The 23,769-nt window shown below is 40.3% G+C and overlaps 1 protein-coding gene across 1 annotated transcript in view; it reads left to right on the top strand.

Moving 5' to 3' along the window:
- The window catches only part of GALNT9 (polypeptide N-acetylgalactosaminyltransferase 9), a gene marked incomplete at its 5' end in the record, with an annotated part of 123,828 nt that overhangs the window by 84,577 nt on the left and 15,482 nt on the right, over positions 1-23,769 (top strand). The gene's annotated exons all lie outside the window — the stretch shown is intronic.

Here is a 23,769-nt window from a genome sequence, read left to right as displayed (position 1 = left end):
TCCAAATCCCATTGAATTTTCACTTGAAAATTTCCCTGGTAACACTTTGCCTGCAGTTCTGTCAGATCCTCTCTGCAGGGAGCTTACAGTACTGTAGCACACCTCAAACTTAATTTCATACTTGTGGTGTTACTTTTGCTGAGGTGTTTGTTCAGTTGGAATGATCTGGAACTTAGCACTGGGGCATTTTCCCTCAAGCAAAAACCCTTCATGGAAGGATGCCAAGAGTGTGTATATATCTATTCCAAATATATATATCAACTATATCCTAAAATTATACCTGTGTTTATGTGATTTTAATATTTTGTATCAAAATATGTGTAACCACCATGTCATTTTAATGACTAACAAGGAAACATGCTCCCAAAATTTAACTGATGTGTCAGAGCACCTGTAGCCTGATGATTTGATGATTCACATGTAGTAATAACAGGATTCACATATAAAAACGACAATTAGAAAACAAATTGTTTATATTAAAATTATCTAACCTGATTTGCTGAGTAGGAAAACACAGTGGTTTGTGTTTATGTTGATTTTTCGAGATATTTAAATAGCTTGGAGAAGCTTGGGGATGTGAACCTGCCAGACCCAAACTTTCACTGCATCTCTGAGGCTTTGTCATCAGTGAAGAACTTGTGCAAGTCCCCTTGATGTCACCAGGAACTGAGTGCCTGGTTAAAGTTAAGCACGTGCTGAAGGGTTTTGATGCAGGACATGAATGCAGGTGAGCTGGGAGGGGTCCTGTCTGTTTTAGCCTGCAAAAATGAGTGCCTCAGACTCAACAGTGACATTTGAAAAGTGTTGTAGCATTGATTTTCACAAAGACACCACAAAGAAATCTGTGAGAAAGCAGCAGGGAGCTGATCAAACCAACGTGGTCTTCCACTGAAAATGAATTGCAATAAGGAAGGGGATGCTGACTGAGAGGGAGGAAGAAATGATTGGGAAGTGCTATTAAAAATAGGTGCACCATCTCCATGGCTGTCTCTTTCCTTAGATAAAAACTGAGCTGAGGAAAGTTCCTTTGTTTCATCTGTTTTCTCTGTTTGTCTGAGAGGACAGCAAGCACTTTGAGGCTGTTTCCTTTCAGTGTGTTTACAGTGCAATGATGCCCTCGTGTGATGCTGTACTGCCAGGAGTGATGGTGTGAACCGATGCACCTTCTAAAAAGCAGAACAATTACAGCCTGTGCTCTTCAGTGATTCACATCACCAAATGCTGCCTCTGCTTTGTTTCTTCTGAATGGCTTGAAGGAGTTGCAAAAGCTGCTCCCCTCTGACTTGGTGGTGCTGGCTTTCAGAGCTCATCTGAGATGAAAAATCACAATCATTTTCAGTGACAGGTTCACAAGAGACACCTCCTTACGTTACAGAAACATTCCTGAGAAACAAAGTTATTAATATTTGATTCTCATATCTTATGCTATTGAAACAGCAGAACAGTAAGGAACTGCTGACAAGTCAATCAGATTTGTCTTCTGAAGAATTTCACAAAAGCTGGATTTTTTTTGTAACACAGTCTTTCAGTATATAGGATGAGCAGGGCTGTATTTTGAATTCAGTCAGGCAAAACTCATGTAAGTTTGTGGCAGTTTCCTCCAAAAATCTTTTTCTTGCTCTATTTTCTTTAAGACACTTAGATTATTTTTTGCAAGCAGCAAAATACTTTGCTCACATTGCTACAGCCATTTCTTGTGGAGGTTGCCACTGTTCTCTTTTGAAGCATCCTTCAGGTTATATCAGAACAATAAGAAAGTTGGGTTGTTCCTTGGCTTTTCAGCCACAATTTTTTGTTTAAATTCTTATGTGGAATCTTTATTCTTCACTTGGCTGAGCCAAGAGTCTGGGTTCCCACTCATGGTATTTATGTCTCTATTTGTATTGTGAGGTCACCCTGTAGTGCCAAGATGTGTGACTGCATGAAAAGAAAAGGTGTTTGATGGGAATTTTGTTTCTAAGTGCCAGGTACAGAGGTCTGTGGGTCCAAGATTGGATTTCCAAAGTACTGCTATGGAGGAAGGAAACAATCCTATTAAAGCAGACAGGGAGTCATGTATTCAATAGTTGAAACCACAGAAAGAATATGTTTTATTAGTTGACAAACATAGAAAAAGGAGGAAGTTTTGGAGCATAGAGGCCTTTCTTCAGCATTGTGGTTTTTTGGGTTTGTTTTGTTTTGTTTTGTTTTTGTTTGTTTGTGGTTTTTTTGGGGTTTTTTTTGTTTGTTTGTTTTTTTTCCCCTAAACCACAAGGTTTTAACATCACTAAGCATCATTTTACAGCAGGGGTGAAATCTGTTTTGTATCATTCAGCTGAAAAAAAATCAGAGTGATGTTTTCTGCAAAGTTTTACAGCCTTAGGCTGCTTTTAAAGAGTGTAAACAGAAATATCAGATCTTGTTCTCCTGAATCCATTGCATATTGAGCTGAGTTTTGAAAAGCAGCTTTTAGGAGCATCAGTTCCATGGTGGTTATGAGAGAAGAGAGCACCTCGGTGGGAAGTGCTGGTGTGCCTGTGACAGAGGTTTGAGCAGGCTGCTTCCCTCCTCAGCAGCAAGCCCTGACATGTGCTCTGATGTCCAATGCTGTCACTCCTGTGCCCGCTAATTGCACTCAACAGGTTCCTGACTGCTGCCTGTCAGTGCCCAAAACGTGTCTGGCACAAATGGGATGGCCATGGTGATGTTTCCCAGTGCTAAAAGCACTGCAAGGCTTTCAGAGAGCAAAAAACAGAGCAGTGTCATGTCCACACTCCATCTTCAGATCTTCACTTTAAAATTTCATAACTGACAAATGATGCTGCAGACATTTCAGCAAATACAGCGTGTGGTTCTTAGAAGGGCTTTTATCATTTTAAAGCCGTGATGTTTCTCTCAGTTTTTCTCCTCTTTCACTTGCACAAAGCAGATGCTTTATGTTTATAGGTTCAGTTTCTGTATTTCAGCTGATGAAAATGTATTTTGTTTATTTCTGTCTGAGTGCAAGAGTTGCCTGACAATGTGCCAGTGCCACTAATCACCTGGCTAATGGCACAGCTGAGCACTTCCAGTGCTTGCAGGTACATTTTCCACACCAACAGATGGGCCAGACTGATACAACTTGGAGCAAACTGTGAGTGCTCAAACCTACCCCAGGTTCTAAGGTTACCCACGGGACCATCAGGCAGTTGGGGTGTAAATGCTTTGGTTCTTTTCAGAGTTGCAAAAAGGCAAAGGGAGCTGGAGACTAAATAATTTCTCCTTCAAGCTTCACTGAATTTCCTCTTCTAGACCTACTTGAGAGCCAAGTTTTGCTCTCCCAGTACCTGATACCACTTTTAATTTTGCTTAGGGAAACACTGAAGAAAGCAGAGGCTCACCCTGATGCTAATCTTTGTATGGACAGGGCCTATTCTGTGGCTGAAAATGATGAAAGCTGTATACACTGAAATGTCCACTGTGTATAAATGGTTTAAATTGCTGCCCTTAAAGATCAAAGACTTAAATAAGAACAATTTGCTTCGTTCTTGGCATAGATATCATCCATTGCAGACATAAAATATGTGTTTGTCCTGATATGTGTCTTGATCAAATTGCTGGGAGTAGTAACCATTTCACAGGTGACACTTCAGTTAGGGGACAATTATATTTAATGGTGTGTGCCCTTCCACTGGTGATGATCCACCTAACAGAAGGAGTGAGGTGCTGCACAGTGGGCTAAAGCAGGGAGTAGCACAAAGGGGGTCACCCTGCTCAGCCAGAATCTTCTTGCTGCTGCTAAATTGAGAAATAACTGCTGGTGGCTGAAAAGAGATGCATTTTTTGACTGTGGGGAGCCCCAGATCTGCCATATGCAAACCAAGGCACACCACTAATCAGGGATATCTGGAGGACCCTCACTCTCAGTCAACACAAAAGGTCCTGCCTAAATATGTGTAAGCAAATCATCAGTATTTTAAAACTCCGATCTTGTTTTGTTAAAAACAAAACAAAAAAAACCCCCACACCTCAGGGTCTTTTAATTGCTTTTTTCAGCTTCTGATTCTCCTGTGTCTTCAACAGAAGGCAATTTTATTATCTGACTTTTACATGGAGAACATTGAGGTGTGGGGTGTCTTATTCAAAACCAAGGATTCCAGGCAGCTCTGCTTCTCAGGCTTACAAAAATGCCCTACCCACAAGGTTATGTTGGCTTCTTCCATAGGTATATTATGCATAGTTAATACCCATGAAATCAGTACCTGAATTTTCTTCTTTATCATGCCGAGACACGTTTTTTTTTTCAGCTTCCTGCTTTAGAAAACACACTTTATTTTGGCTTCTTTCATAGTTTCTATTAGAGGTAGTCATGGTTTGATATTAATGTTTGCAGTGCTTTTGACACAGTCTAAAGCATGAATATCTGAAACCAGCTCTGCTTTGTACATTTTGTCAGCAGTTTAATGTCATTTCTCTTGCTGAGCAAGTGAATTTGTTCAGAATACAAAACTACTGTAATTTCAGAAAAAAAAAACCCAACAACCCTGCCTCCAGTGCAACAACTTGCAGATGTGAAGTATCAGAGAAGTGAAACAAGGCAGGATTGGGGAGGGGTTTCCATTCATTGTTTAGAACATTTTTTGCTAACTTAGCCTGCTTTTGCTAAGCTCAACACTTTAAACAAAATTGTTCAAAACATATCACATTTATCAAATAGTCCTTGATTATTGTTACTTTGGTTGTTCAGTTGTTTGGTTGTTTTATTTTTTTCCTGGTCAGGCTCAGAATGTCCTTCAATGATTAAATGCCATATCTGAATAACAAATTAACCATGTTATCTACATAGTGAACTCAGAATTCATCAAAACAAATGATGAGGACTGTTACTTGTCATCTGAAATTGTGTAATCACAGCTCTGCTGCCTTGTGTTTTGATTAAGTGGAAGATGATTACAGAGATCCGTCTCGTAAAGATGCAAGAGCACCCAGGGCAGATTTAATTCCATTCCATATAATATTCCATATAATATAATAGAGGTTTTTGAGCACAGTTTTAACTTCCCACTCAGGCCAGAGAAAATGCTTAAAACTGTGCATGTCTTCAAGGCTGTGCACCCATCTGTTTCTTCATTTTTCTTTTCCAAATGAAGAAATGGATGATGAAGCAGAATATGAACAGGAGGGAATGTGAAGATTTTGTTGCCATAATATAAAGCACAGACTTCTGATATTTAGCCAAGACTGAGTATCTCAGGGCCACAAATTGGTTTCTTCAACCTGTAGTATCCAGAGCTGGAGTGAAGAATCAGGGCTGGGATTACCCAGTTTGGTTTAGATAAGATGGACTGCTGTTTTCCATTAGCCTTTGGAGCAGTCAGAGGTTAGAATTGGGGCAGTTTTCTGCCCAGAATGAGGTCATTCAGAGGTCCCTACTTCTCTACACTCATTATCACATTGAGGACTTTTTCTTCAAACCTTGGAAGTGTCAGCTGAGAAACTGAGAAATGAAGTTCAAGTCTATTATCTGTACTATTTCCCTGAAAGCACAAAATCACCCTCTACAATGATTCTCCATGAGATAAAAATAGCGTAGAAATTTCATTTTAAAAGTTCATTTTATTTAAGGTAAATTTAGAAACATGAAGCCTCTCACTACATTGCTGAGCAATAGACTCCAAGAGGTCCATAAGGCAAATTGCAGAATTGTTATCAGTTGGCTCTTTTTTTTTTTTTTTTTTTTTTTTTTTTTTTAAATATGCTGAAATCACTGAGAATTCTCAGGTCCAGTTGTGATAACGAAACAGGTGACAGGAGAGGATTACAAAAGCTGTTCTTCGGGCTGGTATAAATTCAAAGTAACTTCACCACAGTCAATGAGTCAGTGCAAATTGGCAAGAGCCAAACTGAAAATACAGTTTAGTCTTAGTGCCAGAGGGAAAAAAAAGAAAAGGAAATAGGATAGAGACTGTATGGCAATGATGCATTGTAGGACACACCTCCTAGAGAGCAGCAGAAGATGAGCACTGAGGCAGCTTTCAATGTAGAGTAGTGTCAATGATTGAGGTATGGGCATTTTATCAAGTGAGGAAGATTTTTACCCTCTGTGACTTTTGATGTTCTCTGGGAAATATCCCTTATGATTTTGTGAAAAGAGACAAATTGTTACAGTGCATCAGACTAGGTACATAATGGAAAATTTTACTTGCACAAAAGGCTCATATAATTCCCTTATGGCTGGGGTACTTGGAAGTTATTGGGCTTTCAGATGTAAGAAATAACCCTCATAAGTCATTGCTGCTATTGTGACCCATCCTCTTTTCCTTTATACACAGTTTTTCTTCCTTACCCTTCTTTCTAGCTGAAGCATATTACAATTATTTGATTAGATCTGTTACATGCTGCTCTATAGAGGAAAATGATGAGACTGTCTTCCCAAGTGAAGTTCTGTTTTCAAGAATGCCAATTTCATCCTTAGGTTACATGCACTATTCTCAATTTAAATGAAACCCAAAAATCATCTCTTCCCAGAATTTTGGTAGTCAGCATGTGACTGCTTCAGAAAGTTCTTGCAAGATCAACTCTCATTTTTCACACACCAGCACTTTCAGGCTTTAGCTGAACTAGGAAGGTGAGAGACTGTTTCTGTGCCTTTTCCAGCCTGGCTGTTCTGGGGAAGCCAAGTTTGTGCCTTTGGGAAGTTCACCCAAAGCAAACCTGGGTCACAGTGGGACAGTGACAGGAGCTCTCCTTGTCCCCTCCCTGGACTCCACTGGTGCTGAACTCTCACTCCATACCTGCAGCATTTTGACTCTCCATACCTGCAGTATAACACTTCAGGGAGTTATGCCTGTTCTGAAAAGAATTAGCAATTCTTCACTGATGAACCCATTGGTGCAGCTGTACCAAATGTGGCTGGGCAATCAGATTGTACCAGGGAGGTCTCTGATGTCCTAAATGTCAGCACACACCCAAGGCTGTTACCCACAGACATGGAGCTTTTCTCCCTCAAGCATATTTGGCTTGATTTCATTAGCAAGAGGCACTACTTAGAAATGTGCCACTTTCTTCATAAAGTTTATTAGGTATTAAATTGTTTTATTGGGTATAAAATTGGTTTAGAACATTACAACCCAGGCTACTGTAGCTATAAAGGTTTCAGTGGCAATTCAATGAGATTCATGGAAAATTAGAGACAGCAAGACTTCCTAGGTAAATCAAAAAAAGGAAAACCCACCCACACTGTATGTACTGCCTGAGGAGATGACTGCTAATGAGATAAGTGTGATGTACAGATCTGTTATAAAAGATTACATAAGCTGGAAAGATAGCAGGTTCTTCAGTAGATCTTCTCTGGGGTGTTTTCAGGAGCACATTTACTTGTTCAACTTGGAGTTAAAAGGAGCTGCTCTACTCCAGAGGAGCTCTGCAGTGAGAAGGAACGACAGCCTAAGCAGGTTGAGGTATTGGCGGTGAATTGTTAACAAGCCAAAAACCTACAAGGCACTTAACCAGGCATTTAATTTTAACTGTGTGAGTGGTCCTGCTCTAGTCAATGGAATAACACAGAGCTGTGCAGTTAGGCAAGCAGTCAAGTGCTTGGCTGGATCTGGAACTACAGGCAATTGCAAATTGCTTTCCTGCCCTCAGTGAGGCCATTCTGCAGCAGCAGCCAAGGCGGGAAGGGATTTCCTAATGATCTCAAGGGATATAAAAAATTTGTCTTTGCAGATTTTTCTTATGTCAGAGACAAAGGCAAAGTGCAATCTCATGGTTAAAAACAAAAAGCAGTTTGGAAGTAAGGTCCAGGTTGAGATAATCCACACAGGGATACAGGGAAAGTCCTGCCTTGGGACTGCCCTGCAGAGACACCTCAGAGTCCCTGGGAGTCCCAGTCACCCTGCCAGACTGGGAGGTGGCTCTGCTCTACTGCTTAGAGAGCACAGATTTGGGAGCACCTCACTGCACCTGCCCTCTTCCCAGTAACTCTGCTGCTAGCTTTTTTTTCACTTTTGTTTAACCTAGTATCATATGCCAACTGTCCCAAGGGCCAGCTTCAAAATAAAGTTTCCGCTTTCTACTCAAGACATTTACAGAACATTTGCTTCTGAAGGGGCTGTCACACAGCATGCTCAGTCCTGGCCATGGTTAGTCCTGTTCAGTAATAGCTGTTACCTGCTGCCTACTCTTGAGTTTATTAATATAAACCATGACTGTAACTCACAAGTGCAGTAAGTGTGTCCTGCTTGACTACTTTTGGCTTGCTGCACATCCTTAGCCATAACAAGCAAAGGAAGATGATGTCCTTTTGATGCATTCTTTATTTTTCAACTCATGAAGGAGTTGTCAATCTCCACCTATATCTCTTGCCCTGTTACTGCAGTAATTGCAGTGTGAGAAATTTGAGGAAAGAAATATTGTTTGAAGAAATTCTAATTCTACATCAAAGGATCATTAGGCTGAATTTAGCCCAGTCTAGGAAGCTTGTCTGCTTAATTTTTAATATATAAAAGTTTTATATAATTTATAAACATTGGAGAAGGAAAGTTTGCCAGTTGATGGACTTTCTTTTGAGCTGTGGTATTTTCTTCCTCCCTAATACTCTGTGAATTTGATGTACAAGTTTAATTTCCCCACCTTCTGTAAGGCTTTTTTAATTAAACTGGCTAACAAAGGGCCAAGATCCTGACCCAGCAGCTTACACAGAGAGCCCCATCATTTCTGTTTGAGTTTTTTGGTAGAAGATGCCTACTCTGACTGCAAAAACCCTCAAAGTAGTAGAGAATTTGCCACAGTGGGTCAGCAAGCTGGTCAATGTTCAATTATCTTTGTTGTTTAAAAAACTCCAATTTGTTCTGAAGTCAGAATTTCTCTAGAATGATCTACCAATTATTAGATTTCATTATGTCTTCTTCTGCTACATTAAAGGGCTACAACCAGGAATTTCTTGCCTTGCAGCTGCTTATTAATCTGTCTCTTGGACTACTCTCAGAAAATAGATTGGGCTTTTTACATCTCACTCTATTGCACATTTTTGAGTTTGAAAAACACACTTCTGCTATTTAGGAGGAACACCAGAGAAATGCACTTAATTTGTCAGAGGAAGACAAGGACTTTTTCTTGGTCTGTTTGCACAAGTTTGAGGACTTTGACAAGTGCAGACATGGGACAGGTTTGCCTGCAGAGCTTTCTGGTGCAGCCTGGCCGCCCCTTTGGATGCTCCACGAGCAGCTCTGGGGACCCTGGAAACTCAGGGAAAGGCTGAGTATTCCCTGGGGCCCTGGCCTGGCTCTGCTTGGGCTCCTGTCACAGCACCAGAGTGGATTTCTCTTCAAAATGAGAAAGGTGAGAAAGACTAGGTTGAATACTAATTTTGAAATACTGAGCAGAGCTGATGTTTTTTAGCCAGAAATCCTGCAGAGATCTGCTAATGAGTAACAGCTCTCTGCCCGTTCCATGCAGAGCCCAGAGACTCACCACAGCTGGCTGTGTTAGGATAATGTTTCGGCTAAAGATTTCCAAAAATTGGGAAACTTGAGTTCATTTTTTCCATCTTTGCTGTAGGTTCAGATTTGACTTTGAATATGACAATTTTTTTTGTATATTAATTTTATTTTCTATGACAGATGGGAGGAAATATTTCTTTCTGTCCATGTCCATCTTTCAGAGGATGAAATGCTCCTGCTATTTCAAAATGCATCTGGATGTAATTGAGGCTCTCATAACTGCTGGCACATTAACAGCCACAGTACTCCTCTTAAAAAACTGAAATTTACCCTTTAACAGGTTCATTCCAACATAATTTATAGTTGGGCATTTTGTTTCCAGCAAAGCTATCAGAAATATTGTCTCCTCTTTATTCTGAAACATTTGCTTAAACCTCATCTGTTTGCTTAGCCTTCCCAAATCTTTCAAAATTATGCAGTATCTTATTATTTGTTTAAACTAGACTATATCATCTTGCATTATAATTTACCCAACCTATGGAGCATTTGCACAACCAGCTCAAGCAGCAGAGATGGAGGAATATGGAAGGCAGAGGGAGTGAACCAGGATTGGCACAAACACCTCTGGGATCAGGTCTCTGCTTGGCCCAGCCAAAAGAAACCAACCAACCTCCAGTTTAGTCTGAGCAATGGGACACAAGAAGCCACAAAGCCCTTTCTGCTGCTCTGCTACAGGGTACTTGAATTATTCCTTTAAACACAGCATCCTTCATGCAAAAATTGGAATTGCTCAGCATAGTTCAGCATAGTCATAGAGCAGAAGCTGTTACATGAGCTGGTTGGCAGCAGGTGACAGAAACAGGGGAAATGGGGAAAGGAAATAGTTGTTGCCATCATCTGAGAGCAGATAAGGCTGGGATCCCTCTGAAAACACAAGTGGTGGAAGCAGCAGAGCATGTAAACATTGACACAGGGCAACAAGGCAGGATTTTGATAGAGTGGACACTGTAGTTAGAGCTAGTGAAGAAATCCCTGGGGGCCTTGACTGTGGTTATTGCTTTTGTCTTATTTTATCTCTGTAGAGGTATTAGCTTCTTGTGACAGCCTGACTCTGAGAGAAGATGGAAAGAGATTATTTAGAGACAAGAGGACAGACAAGTGGCTTGTATTCTATGTTACTCACAGCAAACATGCTCCAGGGCAAAATTAAATGAACTGTAAGTCCAGAGAAGTACCTTCATAAAAATGATGTAAAGCCATTTTTTTTTCAGATTTTCCTACAGATGGTAGGCAAAACAATGCAGCCCCTGTAATTGTTTTGTTGGTTGGGTTATATTTTAGCATTCATTCCATTTTACCAGAAAACCCTTTCTTTTAATTTTTTTTTAACAGACTCATATTTAGGTTGAATAGGAAAGACTCTTGATTATTTCTGCAGCCCAGAATGTTTACAACAAAGGCTCCACAAATAAATAGTTGGATGAAACCTGGAGCTCGGTAAATGAAGAGCACTTGTGACCCAGCAGGGATAAAACACATCAGCCATGTGATGAAAGAATTACTTAACCTTGTGGCACTGTCTCTCTCTCTCTCAGTTCTTGGAAATTCAGATTTTAATGAAGCAAAGTAGCATTTAATGATTACTGCCATTCTGCAGAAACAAAAAATTACTGGAGTAACAGAGGAATTGTTTTTAGTTATTTATTTTTTTTTAGCCCAGCTGAGGTTGAAGTGTATATTTTGAAGTAAAAGTATAGACACTGTCTGGGAAATGCTGTGGGTCACTATGTAAGCTCTGTATTAATTCTAATGCAGAATTTTTCTGGTCACATCTGACATGCTTTTAAGGCAAGTTTTGTGCTGATACAAGTGAAGAATGGTGATGAATGACTTAATTAGGGAAGCTGTGAAAAGGCAAAAGGTAAATGTTAATGCCTTCTTTGTAATCAGCTAATGATCTTCTTGTCTATAATGGGGCATTAATTTGCCAAATAATTTATCTGAGAACGAATAGAGATTTGGCAAGGAAGTAGATCTAAATGCATGGGTGAGAAAGGAGAAGCCATTATATAACACCCTCAAAAAGGTTATTTTCAAATGTTGAGACAAAATATTTTGCTGGATCTGAAATGAACTCTCATTCCCTACTTTGAGTTGTCAAACACCTTGAAATGTCAAGCACAATTTTGGTTCAGTTTGAAACCATATCTGTATCTCTATATATTTAACTTCCAGAAATCTCTTGCAAACAAAGAACATCCCTTATTTGCTCAGCACTTTTATAATATGGGACACTATCTTCCCAATAAGCCGAAGCTAATATTTGCAGAGTTCAATTGTGAGGACACTTTCTGCTCTTGGGAAAAATACTGCCAAATGTGTATGTGTGTTTTCACATCCTTATGCTTGATGGAATGTGGCCTAGGTAACTTAAAGAATAAAAACATGCCTAGCAAAGTCTTTTATATGTCACCATTGATAAACTTCCGTTGGTTTCATTGCACAATACAACAAACAACTAAAAAGAAAATCTACCAAACAAAACAATTTGTCAACTAAAGCAAACCCTAATCTAAATCTTTGTAAATGGGAGTGACTGGTCTTGAAGGAATGGAATTAAAAGAACCAGTAAAAGGCTGTGTCTGGTGATACATCTCACTTCAAATTTCCCTGGAGAGGCAACAAACCTACAAATGTGACAGCCTACTTTGCAGTCCTGGAATTTGGAGGTTCTTTAGGGAGCTGTCCATCAAAATCACAAACAGCCTTTTTCTTTTGTGCTTTACTCAAATTGCATCCCCTTACCAGCTCTTTAGGTGATGTACAAAATAGCTTAGTTTGTCACTCATTTCACAGGCTATGATTAATGTTAATATCTGTCCATTAATAGCAGCAATAAAGCATTTAAGCAGAGTGAATCACTAGGACATAATGGCACTTTCTTCTCTAAAAGTTCTTTTTCTCTGCCATTTTGCGTTTTCTCTGAGGTATCCAAAAACCATTCCAGACACCTGCTGTCTGATAGTCAGAAAAGTAAAGTCAAAGTATGTTGTAACAGACTCACCAGAGGGGGGTTTTTTTTGCCTTTTTTCATGTTCTTTTTGCAGCTCAGGTAGCTGCCAAGGCTGGCGGTGCTGGGTGAGAGTGCAGTGCAGGCAGAGGCATTTTTCAAGTTTCAGACGTGTTTCAAATATCCTCTTCCAGTCATTTATGGGCATTGCCCCTCCTCTGGCACTTTCCCATAGCCCTGGGAGGAGAATATTAATCATGGGTTTGGTATCCCAAGTAAACAAGCATTCCTGGTGAAAGCCATGCTCTCACACATCTGCATCTGATGTTGATTAAGGGTTTGGCACTTACTGTGCGAAACAGGACATCAGTTTGAATTCAGTAATAATGTGTTGTTTTAGTGAGCAGGTGCTCCAGCTGAACTTGTCCATTATAAGCAGGTGATGATTTGTGAGGTTTTTAAGTGTAAATTGGGTGTTCAGTTTGCTGATTTAATTTAGAATGGGAACGTGGGAAGGGCTGTCTGGAATTACTCTAATGATTTGTTGGTATTTCTATTGGTGAACTGATCTTTTCCTTATTGCTCACCTCAGATATTTTATTAATTTCCCTCCTGGAGATCAGTTTTCAGTGTAAATTGTAACTCCAGTTTGAATTCTGCTGTTCAGGGCACGGGAGAGAATGCTTTAATGTGGTGTCACTGGCTGGGCTCTGTGCATGTGAGGGATGAGTTCACACAATTCCTTACAGCAGGATTATCTCTGCTGTACACCTAAAGCACTGAGACTTAGCGAGATTTATAGAACTATTAAGGATGAGCTATTGGGTAGATCTCCTGGATGATAATATTCATTGTTCTGTGTTCGTACAACTGCTCCTTCAGGAAGGTCACAGAGCAGGAACAAGGTGGAATTAATACTTTGAAAAACAGGAGGGGCCCCCTCACCTTCAGTACATCTGCAGGTGAATTTAAAGGGTTCTGACAAGAGATGGAAACTGCCACAGCTCCCTGAGTGCCAGGACAGTTGGTTTCCTCACTTGTGCCATTTTTCCCAATTTTGCCTCACTTTCTTTCCTATTTTTGTGTGTCAGCCCTGCATGGAGATGGTTATGGAGCAGGGCTGTGGAGAGCTCCCAGCTCCCACCTTGTGTATCCTCCTCAGGAATCCTGGGCAGTGAACTTCTCTGTGGTGAGGCTTCTCTGCTGCCTGCACGTCTCAGGTGCCAAGGCTTGAACAAATCAAACCTTTTGTGCTTCAGCCACCAAGCAGCCAAGTGACAAATGTGCCTCATCTCTGCTGGCTTCATAATGTGGCCTCTAAGCTCAGTTTGAGCACCCAGGGTACAGCTTTGTGCCCCCAACACTTGGGACTCCTTGTAACCACATTCAAAGCTGAATTTAAGCTGAGACACCAGATGTTTTCATGGTCTAAAATATTAGTAATTAATCTGAATTTGTAGCATTCCTGCCTTGGAAAAAGCTTTTACTTTAATAGCCCTTTTTTTTTTTCGTCTTTTTTTTTTTTTTTTTTTTTTTTTTTTTTTTTTTTTTTTTTTTTTTTTTTTGCAAAGTGTTATTCTAAGTAGATCAGCATGCTGAAATTTGCATCGTAGAAGATTGTTTTGGAACAAAGCAGGATCTAATGAGCATATAGTAAATCCCTTGGCTCTGCAGCAAAGCCACAATAAGCATAATAGCTCTCACTGAATGAATCCCTTGCAGCCTAAAAGCTTTTTTCTTTAAAATGAAATAGCAACCCTGCAGGATTTAGTGTAGACAATATGCAGAGATCATTTAAGGGTCTGCTGTGGAAAGGGAAAACAAATGAGGATGACTCCACTTAGGGTCCTTTGAAAAGACCCTTTGTGATCATTTCATTAGTCAGTCTGTTTCAATATTTTCTCATTCAAGAATGACTTTATTCTAATTGAAGCATCAATAAATTCCACTCTTTATTCTTCCTCCCTGTGGTCTCAGCGAAAATGTCAGGAAGCATTTTATCATTTTTCAGCCTCCTTACTGAAGGCTGAGCACACAGGAAGTATTATTTCATTAGCAAAAGGCTGAAAGTGTGAGCTGCTGCCATTGCACAAGAAAGTTGAGAACTCACTCTGGTGGGGGAAAAAAAAAGATTGAGCAACTTTTATTTTTTTTATTTTGATTTTCTTTTCCCCCTGGCTTAGCTTAGGTAACAATTGAAGGGAAGATGCTGTTGGAGGGTTAGTTTAGTGCTCTTCAAGAGATTTCTGTGGTTGTGTGAACATCTGTATGTCAAGCAAGGCATCCCTAGTCTGACCTAAGGGATTCCTGCTGATCTTCCTCGGGCATCTGACAGAGATTAAACGTGGTTTGGAGATTCTGCCATGCTCTGATCTAATCTGGAGCATTTTCTGTGGGCTAGACTGTGGCAGTGAGTGTCCTGTTCTTGTGCTCCAGAAGCAGTCAGAATTGCCTGTGCTTTGGTGCAGGTTCATAAAGCACTGTCTGGCAAAAAGGGGTATTTTTTCTAAGAACTTAAATGTTGCAGGAGCTCAGCTGCAGATTTTCTCATGTAAGCTTAGTGTACATAAGACTTTATCCCTTGCTGGGGTTTGAATTTAGAGGGAGATTTTCTCTGTGGTCTATTGGGATAAGTGAGGAGAAACAACCTAAAGCAATCACATGAAGGAGATGTGAGGAACAAGAATAACAGGCTTGTCTTTAATGCTGTTTCATATATCCCATATAGATTGTATTTTTCCAAGGCCAATTTGTTGAATTTCAGCAGTTATAGCACAAACAGTATCTGTGTTGACATATTTACAAAAATGACTGACAGTGATTCTATTGATTTGGGAAAAAGTTGAGTAAATTTGTAAGAAAGCAGAAAATTATTCTCATCAAATGCATTCTTAAAGAAAATGTTATGAGAAGCATCTGCCTGGGACAATTAGCAAACTGCATTAGAGATACCAAATTTCATTTACTTTATAGAGGAAAAATGATTTGTGCTTGCAAAACACAACATATATGCTACTAGACCAGAAGAAACATGCAGCCTCTTTTAGACTTGAGGAGAATTCAGAGAAAATAGAGTTATTATCTCTGGTCTATGAAGTTTGAGGGTTTGCCTCAAAGCAGTCTCTTTCCTACGCCTGTCATTTACATGATAGGAGCTGTGAACATCTCCTGGAGCATTTTGAGGTGCCAACATTCATTAATTTGCTAAGAAAAACAAGCCTTTGAAAATTAAAACCTTGCTCTTTGGCTGTCCTGTCTCTCTTCTCCCATTCCTCAATGCTTGCCTGTCAGACCCTGCTGCCCTCCATGAGAGGGAGACTGGAGTGGGGGAATTTGTCCAGCATCACTGCACTGACTGAACTTCCCTAGCAGGAAAGAATTCCTGAACCACCATCACCTTTCAGAGCTTGGGATATTTTATTCTTTGCCATTTGAAGTCTGTGTGTAAAGCCCAGAAGTGTGGCACAGAGCATCCTGCAGGGTCAGGCGGCTTTTCTTGCCTTGAAGGGTTTTTTCAACTTCCATCCCCCACCAGCAAAGCATTTCAGAGAGTCTGGAATTTTCCTTGCAGAAGGGAGATCTGCCTCTTTCCCCAGACATGCTCTTTTCAAAAGTGCATTACCCTTTGTAAAAGTTGTGCAAAATACAGGTTTATGGAGATTGGATTAGTGGTTCAAGCATATGGGGCATTTTCAATATCATTTTAAATCCTATCTCCTCCCTTCCATAGCAGCCAGTCTATTAATTTATCAGCCCTAGTTCTTTACACACAAAGTTTATCTTTACAGCAAGATAGCAGTTGCTGAGTGCGAGTTTCTCTAGAACATGTTTCAATTTCTTCATGCTTATCTATTTCCCTCTGTAAGGGGGTTAACAGAAGGGTTTTATCTCCTCACTGTTGTCACATCTGAGATCTTAACTGGCTTGAGGTTCTGTGTAACCTCTAAGAAACATGTGAAGGACAGCCTTTAAATTTGCTACTGAAGAGCCACTAGACAAATATAAAACATGCATGTGTTGAGTGTCTCATTGCAAGAATGTTATTGTTCCACTGCTTTTGTTGGTTTTTTTTTCCTCCTGAAAACAATTCATCTGTAAATACCAGAAAACCCCAAGGGATCCAAGCTGAGAGGTCAAACTCAACAAATTTCTAACAAATCTTAAAGGCTAATCAACTACCTATGAAAAAATTCTTTTCCTTTTCTATAAAGAAAAGGTATCATTTTGAGTCTGCCATGAAATTCACATGAAATGACTGCAGGAGGATCTTGCAGCACGCCCTTGAACTCTATTGTATAAAATTGTGGGAAAAGCAGCAAGCTGCCAAATATTCCTCATTGGGACAACTGAAATATTGATAAAAATAATAATCATAAAGCACTAATACTAGAGCCAAACATATCCTAAAGATGTATATGGCTACATCTACTGTATCCTCCATATTTCTGCTTCTCTCTTCAGATTAAGTTCTTGCTGTTTGAGCCAGGAAAAAAAAAAAAAAAAAAAAAAAAAAAAAAAAAAAAAAAAAAAAAAAAAAAAAAAAAAAAAACACATGAGGAAAGCCCCAGGTGAAATTCAACCCTCCAAAAATGATTAGCCCAAAAACACTGCTCTGTGTTTCCAGCTTTCCAGGGCAGCAAGAATAAGGAATGGGTATTGACATACATGGGATAAGACTCCTAATAACAGAATTAGCTTTCATGTTTGAGGTTTTGTCACACTCCCTCTACATCTGCTGTGAGCAGATTATCTGCAAACTGCTTTGAGCAGGAGTTGGGAGCAAAAAGGAAGGATTGTCACCGAGTCAGTGTCAGGATCAGTCAACCAAGGACCCTTTTGGGTCCTGGAATTTGAAAGCACAGGTCAGAAGTTTATCCTGAAACCTCTGACAAAACAAAAATCTGTGGATCTTGAGATGTGATTTCTTCCTTTGTTCAAGTCTCTTTTTGGCAGCTGAAAGTCTCTCTGATGTAAGCTGGTTTGTCCCAACGTGGAAAGATTTTTGCTCGCTAAGTGCACCATGAACTAGCACAGGCTATTTTGAGAAATGACAGTTGGGACGTTTTTAAACCATAATTACAGCTGCCTTTAAAGATGATGATAAAAATGCAGTTGATGAACAAAACGAGTCCATGTGATTAATTTTTCCATATGATGTGTTTGATTATGACAACTCCCCAGTCTCTAACAGCTTCCTATGTGAAGTGAAAAACAGAGAGCACTTTATCTAGCACAGCTGATTAAATATGACTCTCTAGGCAGCTCTGAGAATACATGCAGGAGAGAATATCCATAAAACTCCATTAGAAAACAAGAAAATGTCAGGCTATAAATTGCTTTGAAAGATCAGTTTTCAGTGATCTACATAAATTGTCAATATCAGAGATGCAAGAACACTGAGTGTGCTACATTCCTGTTAATTTTTTTTTTTTTTCTAGTGTGGGCACTAGAAGAGTTGGCACATGGAGGATAAGTACAAAGCTCCCATGTTTCAGATGGGAAAGGATTTTATTGTCATCTTTCAAATACACTTTGAAGAATTGCTTCTGATTTAGACCTTGTTGGTTCATGGCTGACTGGAGAGAGAGAATGAAACAGCAGGTTTTTGAGAATTAAGAGTTACCTTTGTTTGACTTCGCCAGAGTAGGAACTTTCCTGTACCTGCTGTACCCATAGATTTTATTTTACACTGTGGTGTTGCAGGGGCTGAAGAGGGCTCAGTGCTGTCTGCTGTGAATTTACTACCTGTCCTCCTGCCCTTCAGGTATTGCAAGTTTTGTCAGAAATCAGGATTTTGTCACCTCCAGGAACCACAATTCGATCCCTCTGTCAGATCCAGCTGATAAATTAAACCAAAAATATTTCCTTTGAACACACTGCGCTTTGACAAAAATTCTAAATACAACAAATACTGGTTTTAATGTCACCAAAAGATTGTGTTATTTTATTTTTACAACAAAGGTTTGTGTTTTCAGTTTAAACTGACCTTTCAGATTACATATATATATGATCTTACATTAAAAAAGCTTTTAACACCAAGCAGATATTCTGAAAATCATCAGTTCCTCAGTTTCAGAAAAACCTTTGTGGGGGACACAGGTGGAGGTAACAAAGAGCTTGTGTTTCAATCAGTGAAAACATTTAAAATTGATGTTATTCTTGATAATTTAGGTCAACAAAATTTCTGAAACCTGTGGAAACTCTTTCATCATAGAAAAATCTTTCCCAGTCGTGCTGTAGGTGTGTGTAGGCAGTCTAGAAGACATCCGTTTCTGGTAGGCTTCGCCTTGAAAATCAAAGAAAACCTGAGGTCCCTGACTTTTAAGAATGCCCACGCTGGAATATCATAAAACAGGCATATCTGAGCTGCTTTAAAAACTCCTCCATCTCTTCTGCTGCCTTCACTCAGAAAAGGAAAGTTTGAAATCTAAAAGGCTACTTCTGTGAAGTGCTGCTCAGGCAGAGTTCAGAACTGCTCCATTAAACATCAGAGCCTTGTTCCTGCACAAGGGTTTTGTTTCAGGATGTGCAGAACATCCACCTCTGAAATGCTGCCTCTGGCAGGGCCATGGCACCAGTGCCAGGTGTGACATCCTCTGCTGGGTATATCAGAAATGAGGGACCCTGCTGCCACATGTGTGTTTTGAAGCTGGTTCCTTCCATTTTGTTGCTGCTGGAAGATGCAGACTGTGATTATTCCTTTCAGGAAAGGGTCACTGAAATGTTCTCAAGTTTGTGGAAGCAGATAAAGCACAAAGCTGCTGCAGCACCTGTGCACATTGTGCAGTGACACCTCCAGAGAGATTGCTACCTGTGAAAAGTGGGCTCAAAGCCTCAGGGTACTGAAAACTTCATTAATTGATCAACATTCTATATTATTAGAAAAGCTGGACAAACCCCAGGTCTCCTGGAAAAGAGGTGGAGACCAACACGTTGCAAATGCCTGGGTCACACTCCATTGGAGTTGCTTTGGCATCTATAAACTTGTGGTGTTGAGAGGAATGGATGGAACTGGTGTGTCTATGAAGAGGGTTTGAAAGCGTAGGCAAAGGCTGATGATTTGGAAGCAAATCCCCCATACACTGAAGTGTCCTTTCCACTGTTACACATTCTGGGATACCTCATCTCTCCAGCTGCTTAAATCAAAGGTCTATTTGATAGAAAAGAGAGAATCTGAGACTTTCCTTTTTTCTCTCTCACTGAGCACCAGGGTATTTAAACTGCAAAATTCACAGCAAGGTACAAAGTTCTTAAGGACCATGATCTTTACTTCCAGTCTAAGTTTTCAAAGTTAAAATTCTCTCCCCAGCTTTTCCTTCATACTGATGCCATTTTTATTTTTTCCTATTGATTTTGCTTTTAGTGAGATCATCTGCACCAAATTAAATAACCCTGTGCAGTCACTTCAGTGTACACAATAATGTGATATTCAATTTACGGATCTCCAATTCCATAGAGAGGGAAAAGCCCTCCCTATAATCAGTAAGAGCCTCCTGGGAGCTGCAGCCACTCTCTTGCCAATGGCAAATATTAAATCCCAGGAATAATATTTTAAATAGTAAAAATGGGAAATATTAAATCCCAGGATATTTCTGAGCTCTGACTCTGCAGGACATGGTGCTGCTGGAAACAGGTCTCACCTGCAGAGCAGGAGACCACATCAGCAATGTTCTCTCTCTCTGTGTTGCCAAGATTTAGTAATTGATTAGCCCAGCACTGTGGCCAGCTCTACTTCCTACTTAGTGGTGGCCAGGCTGGTTTTAACTCTTTTTTACTTTAATTATTTAAATCCTGATAAGGATGGTTTTGATCTTTATCAGAAAGTACTCGTGGGAAAATGCATTTCCTTGGAAAATTTATTCTTGTTTGGCAAGAATTAAAGCCTGGCACCTTATTAGCCTTTTTAAATAATATATCCAACCTGCCTTCAGAGAACTGATGCACAGTTGAGGCCATGGTAGACAAGACACGGCCTCATCTCAGATTTTCTCTCATGCATAAAATGTGATGTCCAGCACACTGCTGCATAAACAAACATGTTCCTGTAGGACAGCCGCACCTCAGGTGTGCAGGAATAGCTGATAATTAGTGTCAGTAAATCATTATAGTGCAAGCCACAAACATTATCACTCAGTTTGTAATTTACTCCTGATGGGGGTACTTGTTCTTCTCAATACTTAATATGTCTGTTTATAGAAAAGTTGATTGAGATAATTAGCAGTAAAAATGCTAAGGTAACACGGCTATGGTAACATTTAAATTGCTATCAGTTTTGTTTATAGCAGCCTAAAGAGCAGTGCTGAAATTAGAAATTAGCTACAATTAGCAAATAAATTGAGTGTCTCTTGGAATTACTTGATCATGTCTTAAAATGTTGCACAGTGTGATGCTCACAGAGGCAAAGCTGAGTCCCTGGGCTGCTCTGCTGCACCAAGTCGAGGGGAACACACCTTGCTTTGCTGCTGCTCCTGGCCTTCCCTGGTGCCTGGGCTGTTGCCCCTCAGTGCAGGTTTGATGAGTGCATGCTGTGAAACCAAAATAAAATAAAAAATTGCTCTAAGGGATTTGTTTCTCCAAGGGGGAAGAGAAGGTGGAGTGGGATTTTCAGCAATGCACATCCTTGGGGGGAGCAGCTCAGAGACTGTAACGCTGCCACCAGCTCAGTGAATGAACCTTGAGACACACATTTACTGTTGGCATATGAGAGGAAAAACTTGGGCTGGAAATGTGTTGTTATCCCAGAAGATAAGCCATAGATATAGAAGGCAGCTTTCTCTGATTGCCTGAAATGTGTCACTTTGGAGGGCCTTGGGCATCATTTTATGTTCACAGTTAGAAATAGTTTGCTTCCCCCAGTAAGGTACTTTAAGGATCCTGCTTGATAAGTGCTTTACAGAGGCATGTAATTATTTTCCTGGCATAATTTCATAGTTTGATGTGGAAAGAAATGTGTTGTCTGCTACTGTTAAAATGGGTCATTAAGGACAGTTTTGAGAATGAAAAGAGAGAGGGAATCAACCACTTTCAGGACCAGCCACTGACTCACCTCTCTCTTACCTGACTCATGCAGTAAAGGTTTGTCATTCTTTCACTCTTTGTTAGAAGCAGCCAGGCAATGGTTTTCTGCATCACACAACTCTGTGTCCAGAGAGGAGAAGGTGCTGCTGAACATCCCATCCTCCTCCTTCGAGCACAAGTCTCGAGTATTCATCCAAATCTCACATGAGGGCTCTCAACTGCTGGGATCTTGCCCAGATTTGGATGCACATATTTGGTTATACTACAGAAACTCTTGTATTTAGTGTAAGTTTAAGTAATTATTGGGCTGGAAGGGAAGGAGACAAGATCTTCACCCTGTACTTAGCCATGTGCTGAAAGGGTGTGGGGATACTGAGTCATGTCTGTGCTCCACTGAACAGCAGCTAATTTTTCATGAGGTAAAACAGGAGGCTTTGTCTGGCCTGGAAAGAAATTACCACAACTGAGCAGCTGTGACATTTGTCTGGGGTGTGGAGAAATGGTGGCACGATGATGTTCACTTGGTGATACACAACTATCTGACTCCTTGCCTCCTGTGCTCTACATCCAGTTCTCTTTCTTTGGGATTGGAAATATTCTTATCCAGGGAAACATCCCCTGCTGGTGTTAAAAGTTACATATTCCCAGGAAATCTGGGGTAAATTTCAGCATCTTCTAAGGAAGAAAAATTTCCTTGAGTGTTTCCTTCCTTCTTTCCTCCTCTTCAGCAGATGTTGCCTCTTTAAAGAGCAAAACTGGGCTGAGGGGAAAGGGAAGAAGTGGAAAGCAGTGTCAGTGGAAAGCAGTCCAAGGGATTATGGATGGGGCAGTCACACCAGAGCCAGACCCATCCTGAGAGCTGAGCACCAGGATCAGACAGAGTGACAGCTATCTGGCCTGAGGCTGCTGCTGCCTTTTTTTATTGTGTTTCCTTCAAAGCCAGGTGTCTGTGTTCCCTGTGGATTTCATCTGTGGAGAATTTATCACTGATAAATAACTGTTTGTGTTGAATTTACAGATGAGCTAAACTGTTTTCTTGAATGTTGCAGTTTAGTACCTTTTCATTTTCAGGCTTGTGTGAGCACTGGCATTCAAAGGAAATAAATCTGTCACTCAGATAATGTACTTGCCCTTGGTACCAAAATACATAAATAAGAGTTACAAGGTCATTAGGCATATCAATAGAAAGAAAAATGTGCTGTGCATTAAATAGCTGACTTCCAGGCTGGGTTGGGCAAATAGCAGTATACTAAAGTGTTCTGCTCATTTCTCCTTCTGATTATGAAAATCAATTTATATATATATATATGTATGTATGTATGTATGTATTTTTATTTTGTGTGTGTGTGTGTGGCTTTTGGGGGGTTTTGTTGTTGTTGTTTGATGTGTTTGTTTGCTTGTATGTTTGGGTTTGGTTTTGGTGTTTTTTGGTGATTTTTTTGGTAGAATTTCCTCTTTGCACTGGAAACCCTCCACACACGTCAGTCCAAATTTATGAGCAGTGTGTTTTTTTGTGTATTCCATTTATCAAATGTAAATTTCAGTGGCCAGTGATTTACTACAGAACTCTTTGGAAAGCAGCAAGTAAATTCTACTGGACAAAGTATTAAAAAAGAAAAGGCAGAGCAGAGGAGATTTTTATTTGCCACTTCCCAAGCACTTTATCTTTGTCCTTGAGAAGGCAGGTTAGGTGGAGAACTACCCCAGTATAGTTCTGGAATGCATCTTGTATGGAAATGTGCTTTTATTCTCAGTAAAAGGCAACCTTGGAAAGTACTGAATTATTGCTTATATTTTAATACCTTTCATTTACTTCAGCTAGACTCTACTACTAGGTGCAAACCTGAGGGAGCTGAATCGATAAGCCTCCCTCACTCTGCATCACTCCAGTTCTTGCTGATGCAAAGAGACAAGTCCTCATTGTCCCCTGCCTGGGAGTTCAGACAGTAAATAAAGCAGGGGGAAAATTGCACAGTGTGGGTTCCATGGTGTCTGGGCAGGCTGGGTGATGCAGTCTGCACTCAGCCCCTTTCAGCCCTCTTCATCAGGTCTGGGGTAGAGAGATAAGATGATGAGAGGTCTGGAGCACCTCTCCTGTGGAGACAGTCTGAGAGAGTTGGAGATGTTTAGTCTGGAGAAGAGCAGGCTCTGGGATGACCCTAGAGCCCTTTCCAGTACCCCATTCATGTGTCAAACACAGCCAGATGACACAGCTGATTTTTGTTGACATTTCGGTAACAAACACTCTGTTAAAATAACACCCATGGCAGAGGTTACCACCTCATGATTTATTCTCTGCCTGATGGTCCCAAGAACAGTGATATTATGGTGAAGGACTTG

This window comes from Zosterops lateralis, assembly GCF_965231275.1.
Source record: "Zosterops lateralis genome assembly, chromosome: 17".
In the NCBI taxonomy this organism is placed as follows: domain Eukaryota; kingdom Metazoa; phylum Chordata; class Aves; order Passeriformes; family Zosteropidae; genus Zosterops; species Zosterops lateralis.
The sequence above is the reverse complement of the archived record's forward strand: the minus strand, read 5'-3'. Positions and strand labels throughout refer to the sequence as shown.